The sequence below is a fragment of the Solenopsis invicta genome, chromosome 12 (genome assembly GCF_016802725.1).
Source record: "Solenopsis invicta isolate M01_SB chromosome 12, UNIL_Sinv_3.0, whole genome shotgun sequence".
Taxonomy (NCBI): domain Eukaryota; kingdom Metazoa; phylum Arthropoda; class Insecta; order Hymenoptera; family Formicidae; genus Solenopsis; species Solenopsis invicta.
Window position 1 is genome coordinate 20,499,535 of NC_052675.1, and position 26,344 is coordinate 20,525,878.

General features: G+C 41.9%; 1 protein-coding gene across 2 annotated transcripts in view; it reads left to right on the forward strand.

The window, feature by feature from the left end:
• The first annotated feature begins 8,471 nt into the window (after positions 1 to 8,471).
• LOC105202688 (acid sphingomyelinase-like phosphodiesterase 3a) overlaps positions 8,472 to 26,344 on the forward strand; it is a 55,293-nt gene continuing 37,420 nt past the window's right edge. The window contains exon 1 of one of the 2 annotated variants that reach the window (XM_011171308.3): positions 8,472 to 9,135. The gene's annotated coding sequence lies outside the window, so the exon portion shown is untranslated. Of the gene's footprint in view, positions 9,136 to 9,169; positions 9,563 to 26,344 lie in introns of those variants that run through there. The other variant, XM_011171310.3, reaches the window with a different exon arrangement.

The window sequence follows — 26,344 nt, forward strand, 5'->3', positions numbered from 1 at the left end:
GCGGATGCCGGTAATATGTTTTAATAATGGACGCGTAATACGCGCGCGTAAAATGCGCCGCGCGCGCCTCGATACGCGTATGTCCTCGCTTTATTGGAATTATCAACGTGCAACGAGAGAGCGAGAGCCGCGATCTCAATGTCGGCCGCTCGTTTCGCGTCCGGTCAATATGACCGCCCCGCCGCGCGCCGCCGCCGCCGCCGCATCCGGGGAAATCCGATACACTTTTGTTTACGCCACGCCTGAAATATTAAATGAGCGCCGGAGAAACGCGCGCGATAATTATCGCGAGCCGCGCGGCGATACTATAAAGCGCGCGACGTGTAACGCATTGATGCGTCGCGGAAGCCGCGCGTTGTGTGTTTATCGGAATTTATCCCCATCTCCGAACGAATAGCGAGGGGGAGAGGACTTGGCTCGCGCGCAGCTCGCTGCCAATAATATTATCCGCGCCCATAAATATCAAATTTCGAATTCATCGAAGATGATCGAGCAATTAGGCCAAAAATTATTGCCGCCGACGGATTAACGAGCCCGCCTCGACATCGACCGCGCGCGCTCGCGTCCGACAAAGGTTCGGGGAGATGAAATTCTCGTTCACCGGCGATTCAACGCAGCGGCGATTTAATTTGCTCTCGACCAAGTTTACAACCGACGAATAATTATGACGTCGCCACCCGCCGCGTCGCTGCTCGGGACACGGGACGACGCGACGCCAATGTCCCGAACGCGCCGGCTCGAAAATTTGATTTCACGAGCGAAGAAATATGATTCCTTGACGCGCGCGTCGTCCTTCTGTTACTCTTCTGGTCAACGAAGTCAAAGACAAAAGTGGCGAAAGAGCGGACGTCCGTCGAGTCAGCGGAGGGGGTGCGCGTTCCCCGATTCCCGATGGTCGTAGCGCGGCGGCGTCGCAGATAGGTAAAAGATCAAAGCGAAGACACCTCAGACACTGGCGAGGACGTGTGCGCCAACGTCGCTTTATGCCTTCTCAACCCGCCGCGCCGCCCGCGCCGTTCCGCCGTTGTCACTCGAGAAGTAGCAAAGATGTTACCGGCTCCAACGAGTTCCAAGGAGTTACGAACTGCACTTCCAGCTTCCCTCCCCCTCCTCAAGTGTTAGTTCCCGTTCGCTTTCTCGCTACACTGCCTAGGGAATCAGTTGTTACGGAACGCAACTCCTCCTCCCCCCCCCCATCCCTCGTGCTCGAATCTCGGACGGGTTGAGTGTTACGTCAAGCCGAAAATAGCAGAGACGATGATTTGATTATAATGGCTACGTTTGATTATAATGACTTCGACCGCCTGTCGTGGTCAAATACGGTTTATTTTTTATGTAATTATTCCGTCTACTATTTTTTCCGATATCAAATTTTCAAAATATTAAAAGACACGGCGAGAGTCTCGCGTTAAATCTCATTACGTCAAGTCGAGTAGAGTCTACTTTATGTTTCATAAGATTAAACTCTATATCTGTACTTTTTTTTTATATGAGAGGCGTTCGATATTAATTTTGTTCCCGTCAGCGTTTCTAAAAGTTTATTAATGCGAGTTTTCCGCATTTTATACAGAGGCGGGGAGAGGAGAAGAGAGAAAGGAAAGGAGAAAAAGAGAGAAACAGAGTACTGTGTACAAATCAATGCTCATAATTAAAGAATTACCCTTTGACATGAAAATGCAAACGTCATAGTTAGCCGACGGGACATTACTTTAAGAAACTTGAGCTCTTGGAAATCATTTTCGACCGGATGGGAAACGAGAACTTCACGGACTCGCGAAAGTTATTTCATACTACTTTGATGCAGCGTGCTCCAGCTCGGCGAGGCTCCTGGCTTGGCTATACAAAGACACTCGAGTTTCGAAGTTGCTGGATTACAACCAACTTCGCCCGCAATATGTAACTTATAGAATTTACAGATACTTTGGCGGAAACGGTCGAGAGCCATTAACCGTGCTCGACATGTTTCCTAGATCCGGAGAAACGTACTTATTACACATAAGCCTAATCTAGTCTAGTGTCAAGTCTCTATCTGCGTTCCGCTCACGCTGACAATTCATTATACGCTCGTCAGACGCACATTATCCAGGTGATCATCAGCGTCCCAGTTTGCAGAATTTTCTTATGTTCTTAATTTTACTAGATTTTTATGACTTGCTCTTAAAAAAAAAAAGCATAATTACTAAAGAAAAATTGTGTCCATTTTATTCAATAATTTTGTTAATAATAATCAATATTTTATATTGAAACTTGAACGACTGTATTAGTCAAAGTGTGATAGATTTTTGATAGATTTTTTAGAATCAAAGTTATGAAATATTACTTGGCACGTGATTTATAAAAATGTGACGATATTGTATAACGAGTCGGAGAGAAAACGGGATTCACCAGTGATAATGTTTCCACCTTAAAAATAAATTTAATTAATTTTGTTCAAAAAATACAATATGTTATAAAATTATTTATTTTTAAAAACATTAGATACATTATTTTATTCTTGTTTACCATTAAACAACAAGGCTAAAGTAATATCTCTGAATATTTCTGATCATAGCTCTCTAGAGTGACAATCGAGAGTTATCGAAGAAATATTTCGATATGAAAATCTCCCTAAAATGGCCATATTAATAAAATGCTATGCTACTGAATAATTTTGCATAACTCGAAATGCGTACACCAGATAAAGAGTCAAATAAAGAAAAAAAAAAAACACTCGAGTATGTGTACATTCGCATGATAATACGCTCAAGTTTAAAAACAATGAGGAAGTATATGTAATTAAATGTTAAAATGTACCTTGAAAAAGTTTCAAAATGCTGAAAAGTAAAAATACCTTGTAATAATTGGCGGCTATTGTGCATTGTTATATTAGCGCCATTAAAATCTACTAAACGAATAATTTCATAAGTAAATTCATAAGTAAAATTTGTCATCTAACGGAGATAATAAAAATAGCCATAATACTACCTTCTCTTTCTCTCTTCTATTGATATTTATTTTAAAGTTTCGCATAATGCTTTTTCTCCAAAATATGTATCGGAAGATAAAAAAAAGTTGTAACTTTATCTTTTATACCATTATACCATTATCACAACTGTAATTAATTTTTAATGGATTAAGTTTGAAAGAATTCGAAAATAATCTCAGTTAAACTTGGCTTCTCTAAAAAATGTATTAGAAAAAAGGTAGAAAAAATTGTAGCTTTAACAGAATTTTGTATAGTATCATACCTTTACCACCGTTGTAATTAATTTTAATAAAATGGGTTAAGTTTGCACAAGTCCCAAAATGCTCTCTCGGTTTGCATCTGGGAAGGTCAAATCTGCGTTCGCTCCGGTGTTTATTTGTTTTGCCGGTAGTTGGAGAACTAAGCTCCGGTAACATTACGTACGGCCGGAAATCGGTCATCCTTCGAGATATACGTGCGCCCGCGCGGATATTAACACAACGCGGGGTCCAATGGACCCGTTAACTCTTCGTAACGACGCGTGTAGTGGAAACGCATGTAAGCAAATGGACAAGTACAAAATACACGACGGGAGCACAAACGAGCTGCTGCCTGGCCGGCGCGGCGTTTCGCTGGGAGCTACGCGTGGGTAGTCGCGTTACGCGCACACGGTACACTGATCTAAAAGCCGAATAAGCACCCGCCGGCTAATGAGAAACAGCTAATCATACGCGCACCGTGTATCACGTTTTACTACGTATGGTTTTACTACGTATGCTTGCGTGCGTACGTGTATGCGCGATATAATATGTATGCGCGTCTCTCCCGCGACGCCTTGGGAAATACTAAACTTATCAAAAACAGCTTCGCGCCTTTCTATTAAACGCATTCGTCCCGTCGTAAATCATCGTCCGATATTTTCGCGCGTTAACTCGTCCCGGAATATATTTTATCCCGCGTTATCCCGCAGTTGGAGTGCTTTACGGCAGCAGCCAGCCCGGCTGTTGTTGTTCCTACTCCGTTCCGACGAGAAAACTCCGCGGCCTCCGATGCCTGCGGAGTTGCATGCGGAAAACGCGAACGAAGGTAATTTGCATAATATTAATGCAACGTTATATACAAAAGCGCGTACAATGCCCTTTTTCGTTCGCGCATTGTAATTAGCATACTTTCGTCCCTTTCGAAAGCGCGACTCTTCGCCGACAAGCGGTGACATTATCGCACTCGCCGCCGTCGCCGCCGTCGCCGCCGCCACCATCGTCGTTGTCGTCGTCGTCGTCGTTGCGCTTATCTCCGTCCGATTATCTCAAATTTTGTCGCGGTGCAATCGTTACAAAATGCCAGTGCGCGCTAGCTGCAGTCATGCAATATGTAATTCCCGGACTATTTCGGAGGACCGACGACTGTTGAAGCGCGACTGATTACCGACGGAATATTCACGATTCCACAGCTGTGTACATCTCCGTCTCTCGCGCACACACGTGTACACGTTGTATATTTCACGAGAATTTGTACACGACCGCCGTCGCCGCCGCCGTTTGGTTTCCTCTAATCAAACAACTGGTACAATGTCCCGAAGAGAGAGAGAGAGAGAGAGAGATCTTCGCGCCGCCCGCGTCGTGTCGCGTTCGAATATTCCTTGTACTCGTGTCGTAAAGTCCTCGGGATATCGTCGAACGCATCGATACTCGCGCGAAACGCAAATTCTGTCACGCGCGCCTCGCGTCTGAGAAAACGCATGCTCGCACAATCCGCCGGAGTAAATTCCGCTGATCCTGGTTCAATCCGCTCCTTTTCTCCTACTCTCTCTCTCTCTCTCAGAGTCCCTCTTTCGCATGAGCAACACGCGGAAGAAGCAGATGTGCGTCCGCCCGCGTTCGGGTAAATCCAAAGGGAAAGAGGCCGAAGCAGCGAGAGAGAACGAAGAGGAGGAGGGAGGGGGATCAAACTTTGCACCGGTTCTCTCTCCCCGGTGCCTTCTTTTTCTCTCGCCTTTTTCTCTCCTCGGAACAGGCAGAGACTCGCCTTATCTATGTAACCATTCGGCACAGTATCCTACTTTACTCGTAGCTCCGTTTTGACAGCGGCGCGCGAAGAGAGGCGAATCTCCGCCACGCTGCTGCCGCAGCCGCCGGAGCCGCCGGAGCCACCGGCTGTGGAAATCCCCCGCGTTTCGTCATAGTCACCCAATTCCGCGGCGCGTATGCGGATGAAATATGCTCGACTAACCCGCGCGCTTACGTACGTTATCCGCGCGAGTGTTACTTGGATATTTACGATATTTCGAGATTGCGGAGTATCGGCTTTTTCCAAGGGCGGAAGGGGGTGGAAAGGGGGAAAAGGATGAGAGAATAACGCATCTTACCTTTGCCGAAAGGGGAATATCGAGAAACACCGCGATAGATTCTTTCGGAGAAATTATCGGGCAGCTGGCACGTCTCGAGGTTGAAATCGTATTACCGTGGCGAAATTTACGACGCGCCCGCGTATTCAGCGAATAAAAATACCAATGGCCGCTTATTAAATTTTAAGCAGCGTCTCCCGAGAAATATTTTACAGATATGCTATTTTGATATCGAGGCATTAATATTTCGATTCGGACGTTAAATGTATTATACGTGGATGTTGTATATTACTCGATTATACCGCGGCGTATTGATTCACTTTTCGAGGAAAAGTATCAATTTATTTATGACATTTTGCGAGGAAATAAGAGTTGGAATATCGGCGCTCTATTAAATTTAAAGCATCTGCGGGTACACGCGCGGCTTCGCGTTACTTCCGTCTTCGTAGACACGAAAGCCGGAAGCGGGTATTGCCGCCATCGCCACCGCCACCGCCACCCTCGTTCGCCGCTTACTAAATTAGTACCGTCTCCACCCCCTGGGCTCAGCGCGATGTGACCTGTTCCTTATCTGTAACCACCATGCCGCCACGGACCGGTATCCACTATATCATCCGACTGGCACCCTCCACGGACTTTGTGCCTATCTTCTCCCTCCCCCCTCCCCTCTCGTCCCTCGCCGCTCTCCCTTTCATCCCCCGCTTCCGCATCCCGTTCACGCATACTGGCGTACACACAAACTGCCGTGGATTTGGTTACCACGCACCGATGCGCCGCTTAGGCGGGTCTGTTCCCAACATATGCTTTGGTATTAATTTCCCTATAGTCTGCCTATAGTCTGCACGTTTTGACAAGCGTATTCAACGTCGCGGCCAACCCAAGCGAGTACCGCGTTCCACCTATTTAACTTTTCGAAAAGCGCGTTTCTTCGCTCCTCACGCTTCTGCAGCGTGAATTCGCGAGATTTTCCAAAGCCATCGAATGCACCCTCGATTGTAGATTATTCGGTCAGCAATGACGAAAATGTCGAGAGAAATCGTTACTCGCCACGTCTCCGACATTGTGTATCTTCTGCATCTTTAAATCTTAAGAAAATTTAATTAATATATGTAGTTAGAGATGAATTATTGATTTATCACATTTCTTCTTATTATATATTATAATTTAATATAGATATTTAGGACGTGATTACGTTATTGCAACATTAATTTAGCAATCGTGTTTTGATGAACACGTCAGATTTAATATTTTATGTGCAAACAAGAGCAAAATAGACCGTGATAGATGGAAAATGTTACATAAAGAATGCTATAAAGGAAAGACAGTTCCCATGGCGAAATGCAATCATTAATAAGGTCCTTATAAAAAGTTTACAACCATCATTAAATTTCAACGTCGATTCTAGAGCATAAAAGGTAATGCTTCGTCTTCAAACAATCAGAATATGCTATTACGAGCGAGGGGAAGTTGTGCCTTGTGTTGTTGAACAGGTACTTGCTTATGTGCTTACAGAACATATCGAAAGCGCATATTTTCCCCTTGTTACAAATTCCTTATAGAAGATTTAACGCTCAATGATTCGGTTTGAAATCGTCTACTTTGTTTGCAAATTTTTATTCCCCATCTTCAATGGGGATAGAACATATGTAGGAAACATAATAATTTGCAACTTGGAATAAAAAGTAATGATTCTTGAAATATGTAATTTTCAAAGTGTGAAAAAAATTAGATCTTTATGATTATTTTTTCTAGACATTTGAAATTTTACTCAATAAATTAATTTACACTTTAGAAAATATATAATTTTTAAAGTGTAAAAAAAATTTGACATTTTACAATTACTCTTCTTTTAATCCGTACAGATTTAATCAATTATTTGGAAATCATTTACCTTTCAATTTTCAATGGGCATGGATTCAGCTGTAAATACATAGAAAATATAATAATTAAAAAAGCCTAATGAGTATAATGGAATTTTTTAAGCGAAAAGAATTTGATTTACACGATTATTTAACGAATTTTTCTTACGTCACATGTTTACCATAAATCTCTTTCACCAAAGGCTTTTTCATTCTCTTCCCCAAAATTTTTGTAAAAATAATAAAATTGAATATGTCGTAATATGCACCTGCGATCGAGAGCGAGGATCGGAAGGAAACCTTTCACGTTTCCGGTTTAGGGAGAGCTGTCCGCAACGTTACTATTTTTATGAAGACGCGATTTGACATGTGCGTCGATGTAAAACCAAAGAAAATGTCATTGTAGCAACGTGGAAAATTGAACCAACAAGAAAAGAGTAGATGAAAGGACGAGACGCACACGTGTGCGACACGCACGTCGAGGAGGACATCAGGCTGAAGATAGCGGTCGTGACAGTTAATAGAAATGTTCTAAGTGACATTCGTGACGCGGAATCGCTGCTAGCGGCTGTTGCCGCTAATCGACATTAGCGGTCAAAGAAGTAGCGCATTCAGTGGGTGAGAGAGCGCGTGAATAAACAGAGACCAGAACGGGCGACAGGGAATAAACGTGGAGAGGCTCTCGGCCGAGGAAGCGTCGGGGTTACAGAAGGGAGAGCGCACTTGATTTCTGGTTAATAAAACGTTATGCCGGACATAAAGTGATACGGCGATGTATCGCGAGTTATAGCACAATCGAGGGCAGGGGGTGAAGAGGGGAAGGCAGAGATAGATAGTAGAGAGAGCCACTACGAGGCTACGTGTTGCGGTGACGAGAGACTCGGTCCGGGTTCGCGTATAGATAGAGATAGAGGGGCAGAGAGGCCTTAGGGGTGAACGCGGTGAGAGAGAGAGAGAGAGAGAGAGAGAGAGAGAGAGAGAGAGAGAGAGAGAGAGAGGGAGGGGGAGAGAGAGAGAGAGAGAGAGAGAGAGAGAGAGAGAGAGAGAGAGAGAGAGAGAGAGAGAGAGAGAGAGAGAGAGGAAAAGAGATACCGGGCCTCCTCTCACACGTACGCGGCTGGGCGTATGCGTAAAGAGCGTGTTGTCTCACGGTCACGCGTGTGCGAGATACGTAATGGGTTGAAGAGAGCAGAGAGGGCGCGCAGTCGCGAAGCTGGAGCCACCCTCGCGACCCCCGGCAAGCAGCGCCGGCGTCGGCGTCGGCGGAGGGAGATGACGATAGCGGTGGTGGCGACGGCGGCGGCGGTGGTGGCATCAACCCCACCGGAACGTCGTCCCGAGGAGGCAGCGAGTTCGACTCGTGCCGGGCTACGAACCGCACACGGTTCGTCGATCGTTCACCTCGCGAGGGTGAAGGGGTGTTTTCGCAGAGGAGAGGCAGCGACGTGGCGCGACGCGACGCGACGCGACGCGACGCGGGAGCGCGGCAAATTTCGTCGCTCCCGGCTCTCTCTTTCTCCGCCCGTCGACGGCGATATCGCGCGTATCTAACGCGCTACAACCGCGTTGCAAATTCGCGAGACGCGTAAGGAATAAACATACGATTTGTCTCTCGTCGCGAGTGCGTGGAGAGCGAGTAGTCGCGCGCGCGGTGTGGCACCGGGAGCGGAACGGGCGAGTTTTAGGGGATCGTTTCTTCGTCGACGACGGCGAAGAATGATACGAGTGGGGAAGGAGCGTTGAGGACTCTATCTTCGGAGGAAACGATATATAAGTCGCGCTGGGGTTGAAACCGCTCTTTCTCTCTTTCTCTCTCACTCTGTGATTTATAAGCTGCGATCGTAAAATCCGCTCGCGAGAAGAAGAAAGGAAGGAAGGTGTACCGTGTGTAGGTGTGCCGTGTGTGTACGTGTGTTCTACGGTATGACCAGTCACGAGTGAAGTCCCCGTTACCCCGGACATCCATTCTCGCGGAATCACACGAACACGTAAGTGCTGATTGCTTTTCGTCCGCAGTCCATACCCTGCCTTTGTCGCCTTCGCTGAAACGCGCGCGTCAAGTTCAAGAGAGAGAGAGAGAGAGAGAGAGAGGCGTAAAGCGGAATGAGAGACCTAGGCTACTCGCGTTCGCGCCCACGTAGGAAATCCTGTGTATAATTGCTCGAGTCGGAAACCGAGACGCGTCCGCGCGCGTTTGCCGACGGAAAGGGACAGGCAATTTCGTCAGTTGGAAACGCTGGAAACGCTTCTCTTCTCGCTGGAAACGGTTCATCCTACCCGCTTGCCGTCTCGAGAAATCCCGGAAGATATTAATATACCCGCGACAATAATCTCCTCGCTATCGAGATAGGTACTCACAGATTGAAAAGTGGCAGTCGAGCGTCGGATTGCTGAAAGGCGATATTCTGAGTCGCGGTAAGAGAGACCTTTGAACATTACCAGTGTCAGTGGAGAAATACCGCTCACTAATTATCTTAAACTCGTGACTTAAAATACTAAACAAAAGATATTTCAAGACGCTAGAACAGTAAAAAAGTGTAATTCGAATATTTTTGTTCGTCGTAAAAATACGTTCGACATTTAGTTGATATTTGAAATTTTAAGATCCATTCTTCGATCGCGATTCAGATGGCTTTGTATTAATTATTTTAACGTTTATTAATTATCTTAAACTCGCGACTTCAAATATTAAACAAAAACTATTTCAAGACGTTAAAATGGTAAAAATTGCACGCTCGAAAATATGAAAGTTTCGATTATTTTTGTTTGCCACAAAAATATTATTTTGATATTTGAAATTTTGAGGTCGTTTTCAATTACGTTTCAGGCAGCTTCGTATTAATTATTTTAACGCTCATTGATAATCTAAAACTCGCAATTTAAAATGCTAAACGCAAGACACTTTAAGACACTGAAATAATAAAAATTGTACGCTTGAAAGCGCGAAAGTTTCGAGTATTTTTGTTTGCCGTAAAAATGTTAACATTCGACAGTTGGATATTTGAAATTTTCAAGTCCATGACGCTTATTAATTATCTTAAACTCGCAATTTAAAGTGCTGAGCATCAAGATGTTAAAATAGATGTTAAAAATGGAACACTTAAAAATACGAAAGTTTCGAATATTTTTATTTACCATATAAATACGTTCTATATTTAGTTGATATCCGAGATTTTAAAGTTCATTCTTCAATCACGATTCGGACAGCTTGGCATCGAGTTTAATAATTTTAACCGACTTTTGAATTGCTCGTCGTAAAACCTTGTTACGGTAAAAGAACAACGATAACGCGGCTACTAGTTAGTGTTTATTATAAACATTTAACTTGTTTGAGCGTTTCTCCTCCTTCTCCTCTTTTCTATTTCTATGTCTAAATTCTTTATCCATCTAAAGATACTTGACAAAATGATTCGATTTGTACTGTCGCAAGGAATTTTTGTCCTCTTTTTTTTCTCGCGAATATGACGTTTCAGAGCTCGTATTGAGTTAGAAAATCTAAAAATTACATTAATTCATGAACCGAAGCACTTTGTACCTCAATGAAATTGCATTCCTCCCTTTTTTTCGCTCTGATAACGAAACAAATCTTGACCTTTTTGTTTCTTCTTTCTCGGTATTTGAAATGGGGTACACATTTTTTTCACTGCTCGGATGCAGAAGAAGCGAAGTCGAGCGACTTAGCGATTTTCAGAAAAAAAATGGCAGAAAAATTTGTCAACGTCTAGTCTGCCATGGCGAAATACAGATTCATTGATTCTCTGACTTTCGAACGCCTCGCTAGATGTTAGAATTGCCATCCGTTATAATTGAGTTCAAGCTTCCTTAGTACCTAATTCACTGCTTTCCTTAAACGCTGCATCCAATTTACACTGCTGCTCAGTGAAATCAGAATTCCGTGGAAGAACTTAACTTCAGAATCCTATCTTTCGCAAATGGATTATAAGTCCCTTTCAAATTGTACGCGTTTACTTATTAAAATGACCGTTAAAATGCACCGAGGCATGATTATTGCACGTGTATCAGAATATCGATAACTACCTCGCATAAAATTACGTATCGGTTTCTTAACGATTATCGAACAGAAGCACCGGGGAATACGGCGAATGCAGGTGCGCCGCGCAGGGGCTGTTTAAATTTAAAGATATACTCGGGGGCTCATGTTTTTTTCATCAGCTGCGGAGCAACGTTGCGTAATCGTCGTGCGTCGCGTCGCGTCGCGTCGCGTCGCATCGCTCGCCGTCCCGTGACTTTTCGCAAACCCCGTGCGAACACGGGAGAAATTGATCGAGCCGTCTAATTGGCAGCCAGGCACGGCTTTGATCTGGAAATTGCAATTTCTGTTGTCTCGGCGGAACGCGTTGAATTGTTCCTTGGCGCCGCCGTCTGTTTGCGCGACGCGTTATCGCTAAACGAAACAACAATCGGGCCGCCCTTCGTCCGTCGTCCCGCCGCGTGAAGAACTTAAAACTTTACTTTGAAACGTCCTGGGCGGAAGATAAATTATTACGAATCCGCGTTAAATCCACGTGGCGGTGGCGGCGGCCGTGGGGGATGCACAAGGAATACATTAATGCGAAATGCATCGCGCGAGCGCGCGCTCGCTCGCGAACGCAGAACTAACATCTGCGTTATCCCCGAGAAACGCAAAATCGCTTAAGCGCGTCTTAAGCGGGGAGGCGAAACTTTCGCTATATCCGTCTGACAGTTATCCGATACATTACACGGCGGGATACCCGATATATTATGCGCGGCTAGTGTATATACCGCGCGAGTACCCGCCGCGCCGCGCGCCACTGGATAATTTTATTCTAGCACGCGAATTCTCTCTTTCTCTCTCTCTGTCTCTGTCTCTGTGCGCGCTAATATTACGCTTTTTCCTCGGGCAGGTCATATATAGCTCGCGCGAATCCCGCGGCGCGAATAGAATCGCGGGCCGATTCGGCGTAATGATATTACACGCCATAAATTTTATGCTCCAAAGAGGCAAAGGGAGGGACAGGTACAGAGATGCGGTAACTCTTGCACATCGACCGATGTGCTAGACATGTGCGTTGGCCTCGCGCTTTCATCTCGTTACAGGCTCTAATGTGCGCGCGTTGCGGCTGCATCTGCCAGGTCTCCGCGACGCGACGCGACGCGACACGTCGCGACGCACCGCGCCGCGCTCCACCGAATTCGCGATTACGCGCTCCGCTTCGGCTTTGTACCGTTAATCGACGTTTCCGTCAACGGCATCTTTGCCCCAGCCCGTACTATGTGCGCGCCGACCTCTCCCTTCTATGCAGCGGTTCCGATGACTCGACTCGCACGTCGAATTAAATGAAGTAATCATCCGCGCGCGGATTATAGGACGGGAATGGGAATTGCACCGCAAGCTGTAGTTTGAAAGTCCCATAAACTCGGCACATTCGTCGCTCCACCAGCGGCAGCGACGACGCTTTCCGTATCGTCGTCGTCGTGTTCCGAGTGCAAGCGCGAGTGGAGGAAGATGAAAAGTTTGAAAAGCATTAGCGTCGACGCTGTAAATGAGGGACAATCGAAGCGTATGGCTTGTTCTTATTATGTTTCCATTTTATTTCGTTTCGTTGTTTTGTCATTACGCTCCCATGCGCGTCGTACAATTTCAAAGAAAACTCCTCCAAGTACCAGCAGCATGAAAATTACGCATTTCTGTTGATTCTTCGCCACGTTATCGTGAAGCTAAATTATTAGACGTTATATTTCGCAAGTTTTTGCATTATATAGTACGAAACTTGTTAAAAATAGTTGTTGTGATGTTCGTACGGAGTGTGCAAACTCGACGACGCGACGACCGTCGCCGTCGTATACACGTCGCCGAACAAGTTTTTCCAAGAGAAAAATTCCGAAACGTAACAGGCCGATTCGACTGAATTCGATGCAACGGGTATCGCTATTAATAACGATATTGTATCAATAATATCTATCGATATCTTAATTATCAGGAATTTTTCTACGAAATGCGGCAATGGAAATAAATGGCCGTGATGCCATTGTACCGATGGCTCGAAATATATCGAAGAACGTTAACTTACTGCTGCAGTTATCGCAAACGATATATTTTTCAATAATTTAAAGCCTCCCTTGCCCCCCCCCCCTCCCTCCGCCCTGTTTTCTTCACTGCAGCCGTGTTGAATTATGATGTCAGAAGCGAAAAATTACGTAAACTTTTTCCTCGCTCACTATTCGAGATAAGTGAGCACTCCTCGCACGCTAACACGCCTACAGTATAGTGTTATTAAAATATACCGGTCTCTCTTTTCAATTTGTGGATTAATAAACAGCTATAAATTTTGTCGGTGGAGGTTTATTTTTGCCGGGAATGTAGAACGCGTGGAGATTAAATTATAAGTTCCTTCACTAACTAAATAAGAAAGCTAAATAGAAAAGAAGATGTATTTTCAGACTCTTTTACTAATTTATACTATAGATCGTACATGACGATGTTCAAAAAGATTATTTTATGTCAGTGTATGCATAATGCAAGGAAGAACATAATTTCTCGCTTCTGACGTTATAATTCAATAAAGCTCCGGATTGAAAACAGGTCCCTTAAGTGCTACTGACAGATATGCATATATATATGACTTAGATAAAGCTCTAAGAACTAAAGCAAAAAAATGCTAATAAGAGCCAACACAAGATAGTCACATATAATTTCATTAATTTAATTGACAGACGTTTCCGTCTCTCTATTTTTGGGTCATCTTTAGTGTAGTGGAATAAATATGCGTTATAATAGGCCTTTAGTAGTTAATTTGTAACCATTGAAGGCCTATTGTACCGCATATTTAGTCCACTGAGCCAAAACTAGGGTTGAAACGTTTGTCGTTTAGATATAATAAAATTATATATACACACTGTCCTGTGTTGGCTTTTATTAGCATTTAAAATTTTTTTATACACGTACATGTGCGTGTATGTATATTTACATAGAATACAGCTACAAATATGTAGAGATTTAAAACAGAAGAATGCAGCTCGAGTTCAGCAGCGCTCGCTTTTCGAAAAGGGAAGGACGATGCTATAGTCTTTCACAAGGATCGCTTTTGCCATCATCAAGGGACTCATGTGGTGGCAGGTTGACGTGCCTGCAGGTTCTGTGGAAAACTGCACGCCATACAAATGGATTAAAAGAATTTAGCGAGATTTCATTCTATAAAACTGCGCAGAATTTCTAGCGCAAAGAGAAGAAATACAAGTTTGAATTTTATTTTAAACTTTTACATTTTCAACGGACCAATGTTAATTTATACTTCTTGTATTGGTTATTAGCTAAATATATAATAATTTTCAAGTAAGTTGTAAATTAAACGGTCGTTGTAAAATTTCTGTGGTACAAATTAATCCTGAAGATTAGATACTATCTCGTTAGAGAAATTATTAAAGCGTTAATAAAAAAAAAGAGTGAAGAAGAGATTTAAAATTAGTTCAACTGACCTAAAATTAAAAATTCTTATTAATTCTCTTCAGAATTTACTCTGATAGAATTATTATATGTAATAAATTTAGAATTATGCCGTAACGTCATCGTATCGTGACTTCAGTAAGTCTTTTGCGAAACGATACTTATCACTCGTGAACGTAGCGTTCTCTCCGGTAATCCGTTTGCGCTTGTCAGAGCAACAGACGTCGCTTTTGTTTCTAGAGAGACATTTAGAGATTATTTCATTTCGCACAGCGAAGTAGCGTTGAGAGAGAGAGAGAGAGAGAGAGAGAGAGAGAGAGAGAGAGAGGGAGAGTTAAAGAACATTTTTCGAATTATTATATCATTTCGCGTTAGATAGCGATCAGCAGCCTCGAGTCGAAGATTCTCGAGGTGGAAGTCCAATTCTCGTGATTAATTTTCATATTAACGACGGATACGCGACACTCTCAATCTCGTTAATATTTGATGCAGAAATAGCGAGAGACGGAAAAAGCACGAGGGAAAAAGGAGATGGAAGGGGGGAGGGGGAGGGAGAGAGAGAGAGAGAGAGACAATGCGATGAGAAAGCAGCGCACGATGATAGATGGAATGCGACGTAAATCTTATTTGCCTCTATCTACGTCCATACCGTAGCACCTCCCTGCCAATATTGTCCGTTTTCGTATGCAACTTTTAACAGCCGAGATGTGTCGCTGTCATGCAAGCTTTCGTTTCTCCCCCGTATATGCGCTCTCACGTACACCGATGCGCGATTCCGCCGCGCAAATCCGCGAGAAGGCGACGCGCGTTGGACTTATATAAGTGATAAGCGCAACTCTCCTCGGAGTACCTGAAAAATATCGAAATAGTCGAATGCGCGCATTCAGTCTAGCCGTTTTCGTGCGCGGCACGATATTTCCCTGCTTTGAGGCGCTACAGCCGAGGCTGTCAAATGTCGTCTTCTTTTCACGAAAGCTCAATACGATGCGGTACGCGTCGGAACCTTTTGACGTTAATGCTGGATAATAAAGTTTTTCCTTTTTTTTCTCTCTTTTTTTTCCCTTAGTTACACTCTTCGTTAGAGAGTTCGCGGAAAATCTTGCATTTTTAATTCTTTGTAACTCGAAGCAAGTAGCGCCGCGACATTTTAGTTAATGAAAAATCGACCGCAACTTGATTAAAGACTCTACTATTAAAATTAAGGTCAGCGGTTCTGGAACTCTCTATGTGGAATATTGATGGGACAGACGCTTTTTGATGGATAACCGATTAAGATTAGATACCGTGCTCCCTTCTCGTAAAATTGAAATGCTGTTATTGCAAATGTTTGTTACTAATCTACTTTAATTATATTATAATTACGTACTTTTATCGAAAAATCGATGAAAGAGCAAGATTACATTTAATTCATTTGTAAGGAAATCCTGAATTTTCGTAAATTTAATTAGAGTGAGATTCTCAATTATTGTTTTAATTAATAATTCAATCTTTCAATAACTGTTACTTGGATAAATTTCAAATAGATAATAAAAATTAATCACATTTATTTGACGGAAAATATTATTCGCCTTCTTTTGGGTGTATTTTCCAAAAACTATCACGGAAATAAAAAATTTGTTAAAACAACTAAGAACTTAACTAATTCAGCAGATCCATAGCCGTAAGGACCACACGGAGAGGCCAGCTTTCTATGTTAAAGTAACAAAGTTTTATAGCTGAATAAAGTTTGCGATTATAACTAATTATATTTGTTAAAATACTACAGCAAATTGGTTAATACAGCGAGACAACTTTTTGTGTCAAATCAATCGAATGTACATTGACCAAAAAAGTTGTTAAATCTTGATTAAATTTTTTCAGTTGAAGTGTTCGTGTATTGTATTTAACTCAAATACTTGAACTTTAATTTAACCATTAATATATTTAAATGTAAATACGTAAACGCTTGAATTGAGAAAATTTAATAAGTTTAAAATTTTATTCAAGTTAACAACTTTTTTTCTCAACGTACGGATTAAAATTTTTAAGAAAACTACTAGCTAAGATGGCGCGTACGTACTTTGCCGTTGTAACGAAGAGAACTTATTAACAATTTTCGTTATAACAAAGAATCAATTGCTCTAAAAATTCATTTATTGCTCTCAGACATAATTTCTTTGTTAAACTATTAAATCTTCTTAATTATAGATGTCAAACTCGCGCAGCAATCTTTGATGAATTATCCAATCTACCTTTTTCCGTGTAGGACAATGTGTTCAGTGAACAGTTTGATAATAACTACCCAGATAGCAAGTTTCCGGCATGTTGTTATCAATTTGATAAAAGTGCATTGTTGATTGTGAGCTATCGTCTTTATTGAGGAAAACGGCTTCCGCTTTTGCTTATGATATTGCCAGCAACGCGTGTCACATATATGCGACTTTATAACAATTTGTTGAAAATTTTATATTAATAATTCCCGTACACTATTGCCCTTCAGTTTTCTAGGAAACAGTTTCTTTCTCGTTGTCTTCAGGCCGCCCTGTACAAAGGGATTGGCGTCTCCATTGTAGCATCGTGATTGCAATCGAAGAAAAATTTGTAGTAGTATTTCTCTTTTTGTGCTAGAAATGCATTGCTATTTTCGGCGTACCGAATGTTGAGTGAAATAATGCCAATAAAATATTTGGTTAATATAACAAAAAATAATTATACTTTTCAAAATATTTTGTACATATTACTAAACTTGATAATACTTGCTAAATATTTTGATTATATTAATAAAATATTTAATCGGTAGCATTTCACTCAACATTCGGTAGCTACGAAACTTTTCTTTCACCGTTGATTCGTTCCGTCAAGAGAAATCATTTCCTTCTCCATCCGTGACAGTCAATCCATCCATCGTTGCACAGCCACGTAACGCTCGCGATCAATCGATTATTTATTGCGGAGTAAGACTGCACTGGCCGCGCTATCGTGCACGATATCGAAAGAAATAGGAGAACTCGTGAATCTCCGCTTTTTGTCCGCAAACTCGGAACAGTTTTTGCGCCGACCTCGAGCATCTCTGGTCAAGGGGCTGGCCCGGGCGATATCCGCCGGCGGCGGTGGCGGTAGCGGTGGCGGGTTCGCGAGAGGGATAACGTCGTCGCCCGGTCACACGGAAAACGTTAAGAGCCATCATCTCGGGAGACTCGTTTCGCGCGTCGTAAATCACGACGGCGAAAAGTCTCGTCGACTCTTTGACGCGTTTTATAACGCCTTAAAAGTGACCATTAATTATCGCGGGGCGCACACGATCGAATGCGTTTCGCGAAAGCGTGCATCCGTATATACTCGTATGTTACATGTATACGCGTTCGCCTATGCTGCGTGTACGTGTATATGCGCGCCTGTGTCGAGTTCACATAAATCTCGAGCATACAGCTGTCGCTATGCCGGCCACGTCCGCGGAATAAATTCGCCGAGGGAAAGAATCGCGCGTGGCGTTAGCCGCGTTACTACGTGTTCGAGTTTGGAAGTGACGGGCCGCGCGGTCGTTCGATCAAAACGGCGGCGCGGCGGCCCTCGACGAAAGCCCCGGCCTCCCTGCCAGCTCATTACGGCGTAATATCGTTGCCGACAATAATAATCGATCTCTAATTGGATTTGCACTCCGAGCTTACCTCCCTCCCCTCCTCCTCTCTCTCTCTCTCTCTCTCTCTCTCGCGTGCGCTTCGCCGTGTTTCTCCCACCTCCCTCCTCCTTTGTACTTTATGAATTTCGCGTTTGCTACCGTAAATAATTCAATGTGAATTCTCTCCCGCTTAAACCGATTACCAATATAATAACGCTCGGCGTGTAAAAACAAGGACAAGTCGTCGTCCGGTATGTAATAACGATCGTCGATGGGCGAACGCGCGCGTCAAAGGGAAATTCGCAGAACAAATGCGCGATTCGTTCCGAAGTGGCGCGCACGCCGCCACCGCCACCGCCGCGAAAGTGTTAATGGCTCGCGGACCACGGTATTTCTGCGCCATGAATATGCATCGCTGGATATATATCGAACAATAGTGCATTACGACCGCGAAGGCACTGGCAAAGTGAGTCCTGCGGGAGGGCGGGGGGGAGGGGGAAGAAACGGGGGCAGGAGAAAGAAGGCGAGTCACAGGCTAGGAAATAAATCTTCCGCGGCCCTCAAATTAAGACGACGGAGAGAGCGAGGGGCGACATTTACTCCTTAATGCGTCGACATGATTCCGCGAATGCTAATGCGTTTTTTTTTCTCTCCTCGCTCTCCGTCTTCACGGGCCAACGTGTATGATAACGATCCGCGATAACGATCGGCCGTGAGACGCGCACCGTGCACCACATATGCGCCTCCGGCTCTTTTTTTTTCACCCCTCCTACCGGCGTGCTTATTGCACCGTCACTAATCGATTCGTATCAACATTCCGTAGATCTTACGCACCATTTTCCACACGACCGCGCAATTTCCTACAGTGTAAGGAGAGACCTGCTCTCGGGAGAGAGAGAGAGAGAGAGAGAGCTCTCACCGACGTACGCCGTTTATTATATTTAAATAGTCGTTCTCACGTTCGTGAGATAAACTTTCCGTTTAGCGCGATGACGATTACGCGGCGAGCAAGCGAAGCGATAATGAAACGTGTCGCGGTCGTTCTCGCGTGCTAAAAGTTTCAGGAAAAGCCCCAATTGCAAAAATATTTTATTCAGGAATTTCGCAAGAATAAAAAACAAAAGAACGAAAAAGTACGGCGGGAGGTATAGAACACGCTCGAAAAATTCGTGCGCCCACTGACACTTGTCACCTGTACATACGACGCGATAACGGGCATAACGAGATTCCGGTGCCAGTCGACAAAGCTGGCGTTGATCAAATTATTTCCTATTATCCGTGCCGCGCCGCGCTAGTTACCGTAATATCTAAAACAGCTGAAACACCCCGGTGGCGCTCGACGACCGCTAAACAGCACGATCAGCAATAGCTCCTCGATGCTCGAGGCGTTAAATGCGCGTCGCGCGGAATTTTCGCAGGGTGAGCGACATTCGCGAGCGCGAGGGCGTGTAACGCGCGTATAACCCGCTTACCTTCGCTTAATGAAACGCAACGCTTTTTTGTTTTTTTCGTCGCGTCTCCTACTCTCCTCGCGCGACTGCGACGCGCGCGACTGCGACGTTTGACGCGCGTGCGGCCCCGGCCGGCGCGTTGCGATTTTAATATGCATCGGCCGTTTCGCCGGCCTCGAAACTTCGCACAGTATCAATCACGTTTTATTGGCCCCGGCGCACTGTCTATACAATTTTTTTTTACGACGCGCCAACACAGGTACAACGCTGATATAAATACGCGCTCCGGTATGACGCGCGCGTCTACGCGGCGCTCTATTCCCAATTCATCGGCGGTAACAATAGACGTAAAATCCGCTCGAATGAATCTCCTTTATTCTATCGAGATAGCGGTAATGGTACACCACAGTTTACATCACAGTTCTTTAATTTAATCCAATCGCAAATGCTCTGGCAGCCGATTAAAAATAAAAAAAAAAAGAAACATCGCGGAGCACTCGTTATGTGCGCTTTTGTATGAGGAGTCCGAGTGCAGAGTAGTCTAACTCGATAACGCAAGAGTTGGCGCAATATCTAAAAAGTATATGAGAAATTTTTTGTTAACTAACTCTTAAGGGGTAACAAACCTTCTCGACGCTGAAACATTACCGCTTTTTGGAAAATTTTTTTGGAAAAGATAACAAATTTGATATCTATCTGTAATATAAAAAGGACATGTTTAATTGATTGTAATAAAATGAACTTTTATTGGAGTTGCCCTCGGGTCATCCGACAAAACATTCCTCCAGTATTTGTACTCTAGTACTCTGTAAAACAAACGGAAAAATGATTATGATCTTGTAGCATAGTTTCTAAATTTTGTAAAAAAGTTATAGTAAAAAATTCCATTTTTTCGATACATTTTTGAATATTTTTTAAATGTTTATAAAACTGTTTCGTTAAAAATTTTAAAAATGGCTCAAATTTTAAAAAATTGCATTTTACACAAATGAAAACTTGTTTTATCAAAAAAGATTGAAAATTGTTAAAGTTATCATGTTAAAGTCTTGGGCTAAGACCCGAGAGCAGCCTCAGTAAAAGTCAATTGAACTAGTTAAAACAGTTTAAAAAATTATTTTTTTTTACACATTAATACACAAAAAAAAGTAATTCAACAAAGCTTGCTGTGCGAGTTCAACACGCATTACTAAGGAGATTTGATAATTTAACAAAGAAATTGTGTCTGAAAACAATGAATGAATCATTAGAGCAATTAGTTTTTCGCTACAATGAAAACTGCTAAAGTAACAAGTTCTCTTCATTACAGCGGCAAAAGTATAATCTTAGCTAGCAATTTTGTTAAAAATTTTATCCATATGTTCGATTGATTTCCGCAGAAAGTCTTCTCGCTGTATTAACAAATTTGCTGTACTATTTTAACAAATATGATTAATTATAATCGCAAACTTTATTCAGCTATAAAACTTTGCTACTTTAACGTAGAAATCTGGCCGTCTGTAAATTACGGCTATGAATCTGCTGAATCAGTCAAGTTCTCAGTCGTTTTAACAAATCTTTTTTTTCCGTGATATAATCACTAAAACATGTCCTTTTTATAAACATTAAATTTATTTGTTATCTTTTCCAAAAAAATATTCTCAAAAATCGGTAATTATTCGAGAAGGTACGTAATCCCTTGAAAGTTTTCACATCATTTTCAAAATAAAGAAAGTTTTTTTATATTTTTTTTACACGTTAATTTGTTTAACTGTTAAACCTGACAAGAGATCGTTGATCCCGTACGTATAACAAGATCCCGCATTTAGGGAGAGAAGTCATCTACGTGGAATTGGCGGTATTTTCGCGGCGGAGAGGCACCGCCGAGGATGAAAGGGGTTAACGCGGGTAACGAACGAGTGTGTCAGAATTCAGGCTGGGAAATTCTTTGTCCCGCTATTCCGGCTATTCATTCGATTCCTTCAACGCTATCCCGCCGTAAAACTCCCGCCGTAAAACGACCGCCGCCGTACCGTGTTCGCACGGTGCGCTGTAATCATAACGATTGTTTCATGGCGTGTACCATCCAGGCGCTGACTTTCTTCTCCGGCCTGTCGCGGATTTACTGCGCGATCGCCAACCCGCTGTTATCGATACCATACATTATCTGCACGCACCGGCACCTCCTTTGTTGTTGACACCTCTTAATTTTAAGAGAGGATTTTCTTCTTGCGCTCCGCTTTTGACTTTTGGGTTTAAAAAGCGCGCAAAGTGGATAAATTCGTTCTTGGAGATGAAAATGACTGAAAAGGACTAAAAACTTTCAGTAATAAAAAATATTTTTTTTTTATTCTGGCCTTGAAAAATTGTTTACTCGAATATATTTTTCGACATTTAATGATGTATTATTGTTTTAGAATTCAGTTTTTGCATTCAACTCAAAAGATTTCTGTATAAAGATAAGTGTAAACAATCGAAATATAGTACAATAATAAAATGACGATGGATACCTCCTAAATGATTATCGGTAGGAAGCAGACAATGAATTCGAAGCTCGCGTTATTTGGACAAATACATCTTTTTTATGTTTATTTAATTATTAGGGTACAAAAATATTTTAATGGCAAATATTAAGAAAAATGAATTTTGTGTTTCTTTTCTTAGTAGGTATTTTGGTAAAAATAGATTTTTTTACCGCAAAAAACTAGGTTTTCCACTCGATTTTTTACTTCCAATTAAAAAAAATATCCGTTTTTTCATCTCTGTTCATTCTACACACTGAATTTAAATAATTATTGTAATAAGTACAGTGTTATACGAAAAAATTAGAGTAATTAGCTGCAAATTGCATTCGCGGAGTATAAAATATGAAACACGACTCGAATACGAAAAACGATCAAAAGAGAATATATTACAAGACATACAAAATTGATTCCTAATTTTCGAGAGTAATTCAATTTTACGAGATGAATTTCCATTCGGTTTTAATTCGTTTATTTTTGTCTGTTGTACATTATTCACATCGCTTTTTTCCCGTCATTCGAAATGAATGCAATTATTGTGCGCGATGCGCATTATTCGATTTCCAATTGATCGGATTGCCAGCCTTTTATAATTCATCAATTGTTATATATTTTATGGATGTTTTATATAAATAGGAAGGCCAAATACCTAGTTGATTATTTTTTGACACGAATTATATTCATCGCGATCAAATGAAATATTTTCATCGTACATTTCTCTTTGCCTAAACGAATTGTGATCGCTATAATTGAAGGATTTGCAGCAACAGTGGGTTAATTTACATTTTGTAAAAACGGAGGGAATGAATTCTAAAATTAAAATGATTAATGAATTTGCAGCAGCAGTACAAATGGCTAACTCACTGTTGCTGCAAGCCCTTCAATTGTAACAACGTGCTACACAAGTGTTTATTAAAATACCACTTGTGTGGCACAGTTGTCAATTTCTTACCACTTAAACATTTGTCCATTCATTTGGGAGCCTGCTTATATAAAAATTGTATCAACAACTTTACCATATTTCAGTCCAAAGTTTTTGTCCAAGGCTTAATCTCTTCAGACGCGCATTTTTCGCGTAAAATTGTGTCCAGAACGTTTAAAGTATTTCTTACTCAGCTGTCTGAAAAAAACTGTGAAATTTACTAATTTCCCCGGGGAGAGAGATTCTTACGTATCGAGAATTTGCGCGAAAGTGCTAAAGACACGGCGGGACTTGCGAAAGAAATGACGCGTAAATCGGGGATTCTTGCGAGATCGTAAGGACGGTTGCGCCACCTTCTCAGGAATGCAGCGTAATTTAACTTAATTAAAGCAGCACAGAGGATCCGGGGCGAATACGCGCGTACACTCGCTCTCGCAGCCCGGCGCCGATCGATATCGAGGAATTTTCTGTGGTGCTGCTACTCGGTATCGCGCGCGCGGCGAGGATGCACGACATGCAGCGAGAGAGAGTGGCGCAGTTTCTTGTCACGCGCGCGTTTCGTGCTTTCGCCGTACCACATTTCCGGTCCCCTGCCCGCCGTCGAACGTATTTCCCGACACGGCCGCTTAGAGACCGCATTTACCTGCAAAACGTTTCAGGAGCGCATCTCACGCCGCGCCGCACCGCAGTGGACCTATATATGTGGCGGGTAATTGCGCCCGAGATATTTCGTCGCTCAGGGCCAACTAAAACTTCCCAACGACTTCCGTTCGGCGCGGCAAGCCTTCCCCCCCCCTCCACCTCTTCTACCCAGGCCCTCTACAAGGGGTGGTGGTGCAGGTAGAAATTTTTCCAAGAGATTTATAAAAAACTTCGTTTCCCTCGCTTATTTTCAAGGGGTATAATTGCATTTAATTCAACGTGCGTCGAGCTACGAACTAGGTTTTATAAAGGAAGTGGAATATCGTCTTTCCTGTTAATAACATCGTTCCGGTAATGCTGACTCTCTTACATCCTGCGATCTCATAAAAAATATTCCTTTTTTTGCCCCGCTTCGTCTCTTCGTAGCCGTCGGCGAGTGTAAAAGAAAAACTGTTGTAATTGATAGTAAGTTATACGAAACAGACAAAGCGATATGATGGATATCAGTTTCTTATCAATCTTTTGAGTCTATTGAATTTTTTATGCGGACTCATTTAGACCGCATGCCCATTAAAAGCTTAACAAGATTTATGGATCCGGTCAAGGTTAATGATCCGTGAACTAGACTGCACAACGTCGCCCCGGGCAGCACAAGTTATTGTTGTTTTTAATCACGTCCGAGGAAGGAGAGCAGAAAACGGGATGCCATTTTTTGCACTGAAGATGACAAAAATTTGTCACTGTTGGATATTTTCTTTTCAAAATTTCTTATCAGCTCTAAATATATTGGTCTAAATATAAACGTCATGAAAGGCTCTCAATCGGTAGCAAAGTAAAACAAAGTACACGAACCGATATGATGAAGAAATTCATTTCTTGTAAATCTTTTAGTTCCATTTAATTTTTTATACGGACTCATTTAGACCGCGTACCTATAAAAGCTTAACATCAATTAGAAAGAAATCTTTGAAGTTACGCGCGGAAGCAATATATATCTTGTGTATAATAGAGGAGAAGGGAGTATTATAGGAACTGTAGACATTACGGCTACCTCTATTATCACCGTTATTAAGTGACGAATTCAAACAATTGCTCATGAAATTATTCGTTTAGTAGCTCATCGTTTTTTTTTAGTGGCGCTAATACACCGATACACAGTAGCTAACAATTGTTATAAGGTATTTTTACTTTAAAACTTTTTGAAGGCACTTTACTTTCGCACTTAATTCGCACATATACTTTTTCATTGTTTTTAAACTGGAACGTATTATCACACGAATGTATGTACCTACACTCGAGTGCTTTTTTTTTGTTATTTAACCTGTTATTCAGCTGTACACATTTCGAGTTATGCAAAGTTAAACAATAACATGGGATTTTGTAATATGATTTTTTAAAAGTGAAATTTTCATATCGAAATATTTTTCTGATAAATCAATTGTTATTCTGGTGGTGTTCAGAAATATTAGATATCGTTTAATGCTCGTTGTTTAATGTTAAACAAGGATAAAATAATATCTCTAATGATATCTCTGATGTTTCTGAAAACACAGGAAAATTCTAAACGATAAAAAATAAAAAATGTATCAATACAAATTGAATAAGAATGCCTTCTACGGTCGCAGCTAGGTCTTGGTGTTTGTATTGTTTGTGTGATTTTATATACTTTCCTCAAGTTCAATGAACTGCGCACCAAATTAATTTTCAGTCATAACACAATTCTAAATTGAATAAGTCACGTATTAATATCACGTTTTCAGGGGAAAAAGGGTTAATTTTTAATAATACGTGATATTACTTAATTTTATCCAATTTAGAACTGTGTTATGACTGAAAATTAATTTGGCGCGCAGTTCATTAAACTTGAGGAAAGTATATAAAATCACATAAACAATACAAGCACGAAGACCTAGCTACGACCATAAAAGGCATTCTTGTTCAATTTGTATTGATACGCAGCAACGGTCAAAATATCTCTCTCTACTACTTTAAAAAATGTATCATTTTGTAACAAAATACTGTGTTTTTTAAACTAAACCAATTTTTTAAATTTATTTTTCGACCAGCTATGTTATCATCATATTTTCTCTTCCATCAATTATGCAATGCGTCACATTTTTTTATAAATCACGTCCAAAGTAATAAATATTTCATTACTTTGAGTTTAGAATCTGTTAAACAATACTTTGACGAATATCATCGTTCGAATTTCAATATAAAATATTGATTAACAAAGTTATTTAATAAAGTGAAAATGGGTGTCATACTATTCCCTTCTCCTCTACTTCTTTCCTATATCTTGTATATTCATAATCCGTCTTATTTTTTCATCTTCTATTTTCCTTTATTGTTTAGCGTACATTGATATCTTATTGTCAATATTAGATTCTCATAAACATCTTGTGCATTAGTATCTTATTCTTGTCCGTTCATCGTCACTATTGAATTGTCAATATTGAATTGTTTAGACTGTATAGTATTTCTTTTTCGGGAAGCTCGTTTGAGTCTTTTCAGCGTTACTTCGGAAAATTCAAAGAAACAGAGTGTACCGTCTTGCATCCACAGCCGCAGATCCGTTAACGCTACACGCGTTATGCACATACATTCGTGATTGGCGACACGCCAACCTAACGAGCACGTATCTCGCGCAAAAAAGCACT